This window comes from Haliotis rubra, unplaced genomic scaffold (assembly GCF_003918875.1).
Source record: "Haliotis rubra isolate DU_JTF1 unplaced genomic scaffold, ASM391887v1 Scf1207, whole genome shotgun sequence".
Classification (NCBI taxonomy): Eukaryota; Metazoa; Mollusca; class Gastropoda; order Lepetellida; family Haliotidae; genus Haliotis; species Haliotis rubra.
In genome coordinates, this window is record NW_025765123.1 from 10,624 (window position 1) to 21,246 (window position 10,623).

Sequence of the window (10,623 nt, forward strand, 5' to 3'; positions counted from 1 at the left end):
ATACCAGGGTGATGACAGGTAGATTCCATGTTATACCAGCGTGAAAACAGGTAGATTCCATGTTATACCAGGGTGATGACAGGTAGATTCCATGTTATACCAGGGTGATGACAGGTATATTCCATGTTATACCAGGGTAAAGACAGGTAGATTCCATGTTATACCAGCGTGAAGACAGGTAGATTCCATGTTATACCAGGGTGATGACAGGTATATTCCATGTTATACCAGGGTGAAGACAGGTAGATTCCATGAAATACCATGGTGAAGACAGGTATATTCCATGTTATACCACAGCGATGACAGGTAGATTCCATGTTATACCAGGGTGATGATAGGTAGATTCCATGTTATACCAGCGTGAAAACAGGTAGATTCCATGTTATACCAGGGTGATGACAGGTAGATTCCATGTTATACCAGGGTGCTGACAGGTAGATTCCATGTTATACCAGGGTGATGACAGATATATTCCATGTTATACCAGGGTGATGACAGGTAGATTCCATGAAATACCAGGGTGAAGACAGGTAGATTCCATGTTATACCACAGTGATGACAGGTAGATTCCATGTTATACCAGCGTGAAAACAGGTAGATTCCATGTTATACCAGGGTGATGACAGGTAGATTCCATGTTATACCAGGGTGATGACAGGTATATTCCATGTTATACCAGGATAAAGACAGGTAGATTCCATGCTATACCAGCGTGAAGACAGGTAGATTCCATGTTATACCAGGGTGATGACAGGTAGATTCCATGTTATACCAGCGTGAAGACAGGTAGATTCCATGTTATACCAGGGTGATGACAGGTAGATTCCATGTTATACCAGGGTGATGACAGGTATATTCCATGTTATACCAGCGTGAAGACAGGTAGATTCCATGAAATACCATGGTGAAGACAGGTATATTCCATGTTATACCACAGCGATGACAGGTAGATTCCATGTTATACCAGGGTGATGACAGGTAGATTCCATGTTATACCAGCGTGAAGACAGGTAGATTCCATGTTATACCAGGGTGAAGACAGGTAGATTCCATGTTATACCAGGGTGATGACAGGTATATTCCATGTTATACCAGGGTGAAGACAGGTAGATTCCATGAAATACCATGGTGAAGACAGGTATATTCCATGTTATACCACAGCGATGACAGGTAGATTCCATGTTATACCAGGGTGATGACAGGTATATTCCATGTTATACCAGCGTGAAGACAGGTAGATTCCATGTTATACCAGGGTGAAGACAGTTAGATTCCATGTGATACCAGGGTGATGACAGGTAGATTCCATGTTATACCAGGGTGATGACAGGTATATTCCATGTTATACCAGCGTGAAGACAGGTAGATTCCATGAAATACCATGGTGAAGACAGGTATATTCCATGTTATACCACAGCGATGACAGGTAGATTCCATGTTATACCAGGGTGATGACAGGTAGATTCCATGTTATACCAGGGTGATGATAGGTAGATTCCATGAAATACCAGCGTGAAGACAGGTATATTCCATGTTATACCACAGTGATGACAGGTAGATTCCATGTTATACCAGGGTGAAGACAGGTAGGTTCCATGTTATACCAGGGTGAAGACAGCTAGATTCCATCTTATACCAGCGTGATGATAGGTATATTCCATGAAATACCAGGGTGAAGACAGGTAGATTCCATGTTATACCAGGATGAAGACAGGTAGGTTCCATGTTATACCAGGGTGAAGACAGGTAGATTCTATGTTATACCAGGGTGATGACAGGTATATTCCATGTTATACCAGGGTGAAGACAGGTATATTCCATGTTATACCAGCGTGAAGACAGGTAGATTCCATGTTATACCAGGGTGATGGCAGGTAGATTCCATGTTATACCAGGATATATTTCGTGACAGGTATATTCCATGTTATGGACAGGAAGATTCCATGTATAGATTCCATGTTATACCAGGCGTGAATGACAGGTATATTCCATGTTATACCAGATGACAGGTGAAGACAGGACAGGTAGATTCCATGTGACATACCAGCGTGATGACAGGTAGATTCCATGTTATACCAGGGTGAAGACAGGTAGATTCCATGTTATACCAGGGTGATGACAGGTAGATTCCATGTTATACCAGGGTGATGACAGTCCATGTTATACCAGCGTGAAGACAGGTAGATTCCATGTTATACCAGACAGGTGAATGACAGGTAGATTCCATGTTATACCATGACAGGTAGGTTCCATGATTCCAGTGATGACAGGTAGATTCCCAGGGTGAAGACAGGTAGATTCCATGTTATACCAGGGATTCCATGTTATACCAATGACAGGTAGATTCCATGTTATACCAGGGTGAAGACAGGTAGATTCCATGTTATACCAGGGTGATGACAGGTAGATTCCATGTTATACCAGTGAAGACAGATTCCATGTTATACCAGGGTGATGACAGGTAGATTCCATGTTATACCAGGTATATTCCATGTTATACCAGGGTGACAGGTAGATTCCATGTTATACCAGGGTGATGACAGGTAGATTCCATGTTATACCAGGGTGATGACAGGTAGATTCCATGTTATACCAGGGTGATGACAGGTAGATTCCATGTTATACCAGGGTGATGACAGGGATTCCATGATGGTGACAGGTATATTCCATGTTATACCAGGGTAGAATGACAGGTAGATTCCATGTTATACCAGGATGTGAAGACAGGTATATTCCATGTTATGTTATACAGGGGTGATGACAGGTAGATTCCCACAGGTGATATACCAGACAGGTGATGTTATACCAGGGTGAAGACAGCTAGATTCCATCTTATACCACAGGTATATTCCATGAAATACCAGGGTGAAGACAGGTAGATTCCATGTTATACCAGCGTAGGTATTCCATGTTATACCAGTGTGGGTGATGACAGGTAGGTAGATTCCATGTTATACCAGGGTTCCATGTGAAGACAGGTAGATTCCATGTTATACCAGGGTGATGACAGGTAGATTCCATGTTATACCAGGGTGATGACAGGTATATTCCATGTTATACCAGGGTAAAGACAGGTAGATTCCATGTTATACCAGGGTGAAGACAGGTAGGTTCCATGTTGTACCAGGGTGATGACAGGTAGATTCCATGAAATATGAGGGTGAAGACAGGTATATTCCATGTTATACCACAGTGATGACAGGTAGATTCCATGTTATATCACAGTGATGACAGGTATATTCCATGTTATACCAGGGTGATGACAGGTAGATTCCATGAAATACCAGGGTGAAGACAGGTAGATTCCATGTTATACCACAGTGATGACAGGTAGATTCCATGTTATACCAGGGTGATGACATGTAGATTCCATGTTATACCAGCGTGAAGACAGGTAGATTCCATGTTATACCAGGGTGATGACAGGTAGATTCCATGTTATACCAGGGTGAAGACAGGTAGATTCCATGTTATACCAGGGTGATGACAGGTAGATTCCATGTTATACCAGGGTGATGACATGTAGATTCCATGTTATACCAACGTGAAGACAGGTAGATTCCATGTTATACCAGGGTGATGATAGGTAGATTCCATGAAATACCAGAGTGAAGACAGGTATATTCCATGTTATACCACAGCGATGACAGGTAGATTCCATGTTATACCAGGGTGAAGACAGGTAGATTCCATGTTATACCAGGGTGAAAACAGGTAGATTCCATGTTATACAAGGGTGATGACAGGTAGATTCCATGTTATACCAGTATGAAGACAGGTAGATTCCATGTTATACCAGGGTGATGACAGGTAGATTCCATGTTATACCAGGGTGAAGACAGGTAGATTCCATGTTGTACCAGTGTGGTGATAGGTATATTCCATGTTATACCAGGGTGATGACAGGTAGATTCCATGTTAGACCAGGGTGATGACAGGTAGATTCCATGTTATACCAGCGTGAAGACAGGTAGATTCCATGTTATACCAGGGTGATGACAGGTAGATTCCATGTTATACCAGGGTGAAGACAGGTAGATTCCATGTTGTACCAGTGTGGTGATAGGTATATTCCATGTTATACCAGGGTGATGACAGGTACATTCCATGTTAGACCAGGGTGATGACAGGTATATTCCATGTTATACCAGCGTGAAGACAGGTAGATTCCATGTTATAACAGGGTGATGACAGGTAGATTCCATGTTATACCAGGGTGATGACAGGTATATTCCATGTTATACCAGGGTAAAGACAGGTAGATTCCATGTTATACCAGCGTGAAGACAAGTAGATTCCATGTTATACCAGGGTGATGACAGGTAGATTCCATGTTATACCAGCGTGAAGACAGGTAGATTCCATGTTATACCAGGGTGATGACAGGTAGATTCTATGTTATACCAGGGTGATGACAGGTATATTCCATGTTATACCAGCGTGAAGACAGGTAGATTCCATGTTATACCAGGGTGAAGACAGGTAGATTCCATGTTATACCAGGGTGATGACAGGTATATTCCATGTTATACCACAGTGATGACAGGTATATTCCATGTTATACCAGGGTGATGACAGGTAGATTCCATGTTATACCAGGGTGATGATAGGTAGATTCCATGTTATACCAGGGTAAAGACAGGTAGATTCCATGTTATACCAGGGTGAAGACAGGTAGATTCCATGTTATACCAGCGTGATGACAGGTAGATTCCATGTTGTACCAGTGTGGTGATAGGTAGATTCCATGTTATACCAGGGTGAAGACAGGTAGATTCCATGTTATACCAGGGTGAAGATAGGTAGGTTCCATGTTATACCAGGGTGAAGACAGGTATATCTCATGTTATACCAGGGTGAAGACAGGTAGATTCCATGTTATACCAGGGTGAAGACAGGTATATCTCATGTTATACCAGGGTGAAGACAGGTAGATTCCATGTTCTAAGATGCCTAGCGGTTAGAACAATCGAAAAGAAAATACATTATCAGACAATAAAGGTATAGTTTTTTGATGACGTAACAATTGAATGACATTATCCCGTCACTGCGATTCTAGTGTGCCCCCTCGTAATCGAACCATTTTACATTACGTCACAATGTAAGCGACGTCACAATGCATGTCAGTTGTCATCGCCTCGTACGGCCTCCTACAGTAAACTACACCGTTGCATCCAGTTTCTTGGTTTGCTGTTGCTTCACGCAGCTAACATCACTGGTGGAAACATTACGTTTATGTTTTACGACGGTAAAAATGTGTCAGTTTTCAGCGACACGGTAACGTTCGTAATGTTTACATTCCCACAATGCAATTGTGGAATGTCGCTTGACTACTCAACTTCCTCTGGATGTACTGATCTAAATTTACGCTGGTAGTAGAAATGCAAGCGTCCTCGTGCTTTAACTATAATAGTTCAGGGCAAAAGTGTGTTTTATTACACTATACATGGTGGTAGAGCGAAGTGTATTTCTTAATTATACCAGGGTGAAGACAGGTAGATTCCATGTTATACCAGCGTGAAGACAGGTAGATTCCATGTTATAGAATGCATGATATGATACACAAGTATGAGAAATATTCCACGATTAACAGCTGAGGATAGAGAAAGAACCATTGGGATGGTGCAGATGGGGTCGATATACAATGCTGCTGCCAACGCCCTCGGATGCTACCGTATCACGGTTCTAAGACTTATTCAGGGCTTCAGTCAGACTGGATTCACCGTAGACAGACCAAGAAGTGGACGTCCACGCATCACAACGCCAGCTGAAGATAGGTACCTCCGTCATTAAGGAAAGAGGGTAACGTTTCTTTTGGCGTTTAGTGTACAATGATTTGTTAAGGAGCTAGGGCGTTCGCTCGTCACGCCGAAGACTCGTTTTCGATTCCCCACATGGGTACAATGTGTAAAGCTCATTTCTGGTGGAATATTGCCAAAAAGCGGCGTGAACCAAACTCACTCACTAACTCATACAAAGGGGGCATTATTTTCATCTTTCATCGTATTGTTATGAACAGAAACAGTCACATAACACTGAACAAGGAAACTGTCTATTTTGACAAAATATTCGCGTGTTTTTTAATAATCTTTTTTATTTATGTTAGACTCATCGCTTCCCTCGACTTTGTACGTGTATGACCTCTCTGTCGCCGTTTGACATCGCAGAGGAAAATCAATTTTCGCCATTTAAATTGGCAAGCCACATTTGATATCGATTCTATATATTATACATAAGCCCCCGAATGCCAAGCATATAAAGAAGCCAAATATAAAGGTCGCACAGTGCTTTTATCGTTGAAAAGCGGTAATTCATTTAAACGCATAACAAAATTTCAGACCATACTGTATGTATTTTCAAACTGGCTGAGTATTTGCACTTGCATTAATACCATTGTATAGGAAATGTAATAGATTGCCGTAGGTTGATTTTATGCATTTCACCCACAACGTTCATTTTTTTCAGGACGTATAAAAATGTAGTTCAGAACAAAACCTCGGCATCCAACGAAAGGTTCACCAAAGGTACCTTTAACGTTTAGCTAAGGTTACCTTAAAGGCCGTGGTTCAAACCTATACACCGATGGGGTGAGGCCACCTTGCCTTGTCGAAGCTGTCTTTCCATGTAAAGAATTACATTCCATGAAATATCACAAAATTGACTTACCGGTTCATGATGAAATTAAGCTATGCAGTAAAGAAGTATGTTATGAAGGCTCACTGCAAAATGTATGGATGCAGGCAGCCTACAAAACATACGTTTTGAAAATATATTTCTCTTCTTCCAAATCCAGATTTGAATTTCCCGCTGTATCGGTCAGGGGGCCAGATAAGGTGCGTTTCCGTACAAACAAGCCTGTGAGTGGGTCAATCTTAGGTGAAGTTTTCATTCAGGGTTTCATATTTCAGGCAGGTTGTTATTCTGCCCCCTCTCCATTCCCCAGACCCCATGCTATGCAGGGTTGGGGACACTTATTTGATGCTGACATGTTCAAGACACTATTTTCAGAAAATAAGTACAATTTGAAATTTCACATATGCTAATCAAATTAAACTCTTTACTTAACAAAATATGTAGTGGAAGGGTTTTTGGACATTTACTATAAGGCTTACCTTTGACATAGCCAGACTCTTGCCAGGCACTCATAACCATTACAATCCTGCCACTCATGGGTAGATAACATCTACACTGCTGTGGAGTAGTCAATGGGATACTAATTGGAAGGAAACCCATGAGGTTTTTTTAGGTACCTGCGAGAGGTCCCATTCCCTTTCTGGGCTGCGTGTAGAGTTCAGCCAGCCTGGCTGCCATGGTTACCAGAATCCTCTTTGCTGCATGTAGAGCTCAGCCAGCCTAACTGCCAGGGTCACCAGGATCCTGTTTGCTGCTTGTAGAGCTCAGCCAGTCTGATTGTCAGGATCACCAGAATCCTCTTTGCTGCGTGTAGAGCACAGCCAGTCTGATTGTCAGGATCACCAGGATCCTCTTTGCTGCGTGTAGAGCTCAGCCAGCCTGACTGCCAGGGTCATCAGAATCCTCTTTGCTGCGTGTAGAGCGCAGCCAGTATGACTGTCAGGATCACCAGATTCCTCTTTGCTGCGTGTAGAGCTCAGCCAGCCTGACTGCCAGTGTCACCATAATCCTCTTTGCTGCGTGTAGATCTCAGCCAGTCTGATTTTCAGGGTCACCAGAATCCTCTTTGCTGCGTGTAGGGCTCAGCCAGTGTGATTTTCAGGATCACCAGAATCCTCTTTGCTGCGTGTAGATCTTAGCCAGTGTGATTTTCAGGATCACCAGAATCCTCTTTGCTGCGTGTAGAGCTCAGCCAGCCTGACTGCCAGGGTCACCATAATCCACTTTGCTGCGTGTAGAGCTCAGCCAGCCAAACTGCCAGGGTCACCATAATCCTCTTTGCTGCGTGTAGAGCTCAGCCAGCCTGACTGCCAGGATCACCAGAATCCTCTTTGCTGCGTGTAGAGCTCAGCCAGCCTGACTGCCAGGATCACCAGAATCCTCTTTGCTGCGTGTAGAGCTCAGCCAGATTGACTGCCAGGGTCACCAGATTCCTCTTTGCTGCGTGATCACCAGAATCCTCTTTGCTGCGTGTAGAGCTCAGCCAGCCTAACTGCCAGGGTCACCATCATCCTCTTTGCTGCGTGTAGATCTCAGCCAGTGTGATTTTCAGGATCACCAGAATTCTCTTTGCTGCGTGTAGAGCTCAGCCAGCCTGACTGCCAGGGTCACCAGATTCCTCTTTGCTGCGTGATCACCAGAATCCTCTTTGCTGCGTGTAGAGCTCAGCCAGCCTGACTGCCAGGGTCACCATAATCCTCTTTTCTGCGTGTAGAGCTCAGCCAGTCTGATTGTAAGGATCTCCAGAATCCTCTTTGCTGCGTGTAGAGCTCAGCCATTCTGACTGCTAGGGTCACCAGAATCCTCTTTGCTGCGTGTAAGGCTCAGCCAGCCTGACTGCCAGGGTCACCATCATCCTCTTTGCTGCGTGTAGAGCTCAGCCAGCCCGACTGCCAGGATCACCAGAATCCTCTTTGCTGCGTGTAATTCTCAGCCAGTCTGATTTTCTGGGTCACCAGAATCCTCTTTGCTGCGTGTAGGGCTCAGCCAGTGTGATTTTCAGGATCACCAGAATCCTCTTTGCTGCGTGTAGATCTCAGCCAGTGTGATTTTCAGGATCACCAGAATCCTCTTTGCTGCGTGTAGAGCTCAGCCAGCCTGACTGCCAGGGTCACCAGAATCCTCTCTGCTGCGTATAGAGCACAGCCAGTCTGATTGTCAGGATCACCAGGATCCTCTTTGCTGCGTGTAGAGCTCAGCCAGCCTGACTGCCAGGGTCACCATCATCCTCTTTGCTGCGTGTAGAGCTCAGCCTGACTGACTGCCAGGGTCACCATCATCCTCTTTGCTGCGTGTAGAGCTCAGCCTGACTGACTGCCAGGGTCACCATCATCCTCTTTGCTGCGTGTAGAGCTCAGCCTGGCTGCCAGGGTCACCATCATCCTCTTTGCTGCGTGTAGAGCTCAGCCTGGCTGCCAGGGTCACCATCATCCTCTTTGCTGCGTGTAGAGCTCAGCCTGACTGCCAGGATCACCATCATCCTCTTTGCTGCGTGTAGAGCTCAGCCTGACTGCCAGGATCACCATCATCCTCTTTGCTGCGTGTAGAGCTCAGCCTGACTGCCAGGATCACCATCATCCTCTTTGCTGCGTGTAGTGCTCAAAAGCATGTCACAATGTTTGGAGGGTGGGCTTTTGTCAAAAGTTAACGTTTGAAGTGGAAGTTAGCTCTATTTCAAAACAAATACAGGTATTAATGATCACATGACACATTTATATGAACAGGAAATGACAAGAAGACCAGAATTTTGAAAACATGTCCACTCTTTTTGACATTGCAGCTGCACATTTAGTCACATGATATTAATCCCGGACTTTGCACATTAAGGATTGTAAGGTTGGCAATCGCTTCTGTTTGTGGTCAAAGATTGTCTTTTTGAAAATCAAGATGATTATATTTAGTGGGTCATTGTTCTTTTCTGGGAAACCAATGAGTATCCGTCTTTATTAAAAGAATTCCGGTTGGAGCTTTTTCTTTTAGCCAACCTTCCAGTTTGGTCAACAGTGGCCGTACAAGATCACATTCCCAAAATAAATGCTGCAATGTATCTATTTTGTAGGAGCAAAAGTCACATTCTTGATATTGAAAATATATCACACCCAAATATTTATATTTGGTTCTGGAATTACCAGGGTGAACATTAGAAGTTGATATTATGGAGATGGTCTCGCAAATCAGAGACAGCTATGTTTATCTTGGCTTACATTTCCAGAAAACATAATTAATTCACTGAGAGAACAAGCAAGGTTTGAAAGCAATGTGTTGATTCCTTGCAAAAACACTAAAATTTACATTTGCTAACACATTGTGTATTTAAGTCATACAATCACATGTTTTGTCCAATAACGCTATATACTTCTTAAAAATGGAGCCCCATTAACAGTGTACAGTAAGAATGGGGCCCCAGTAACAGTGTACAGTTAGAATGGGGCCCCAGTAACAGTGTACAGTTAGAATGGGGCCCCAGTAACAGTGTACAGTTAGAATTGGTACATAGAATGTTCAGTACAAGGGTTTTTGTTGTGTGAGTAAAAACATCCCTGCTTATGTGTAATGTGGAGAAAAACGGCAATCCCTGTATAAAGTGTCTTATCATATTGTTCTTAAATATTAAGATGTGAAAATAGGAATATATTATCATATAACGTTTCAGCTAAGTTTCAGAAACAGATAACTGTACTGAATATCATCCACCTAGTTTGTTTATGTTTGGAATATTCTTGAAGACTGTGGTGTCGCCGATACATGAAACAGTCAAAGGTTATCAGTACTAGTCGTTACTGTGTAAAATTAAACAAGTTTTGACAGATAAGCTTAAAACATGGTAGAAATATGAAACTCCTTATCTTCTAAAGGTAAGACATATGGCAGCTTAAAGCCATTCTTTGGTTAGTATATTAATATGTTATTACCTTATCCTTGTGTTTAGAGCTGGCAATCGTACACTCCCTGCTGAAGTAGTGCGTTGTAAGATTACGCTGTTCCATGACA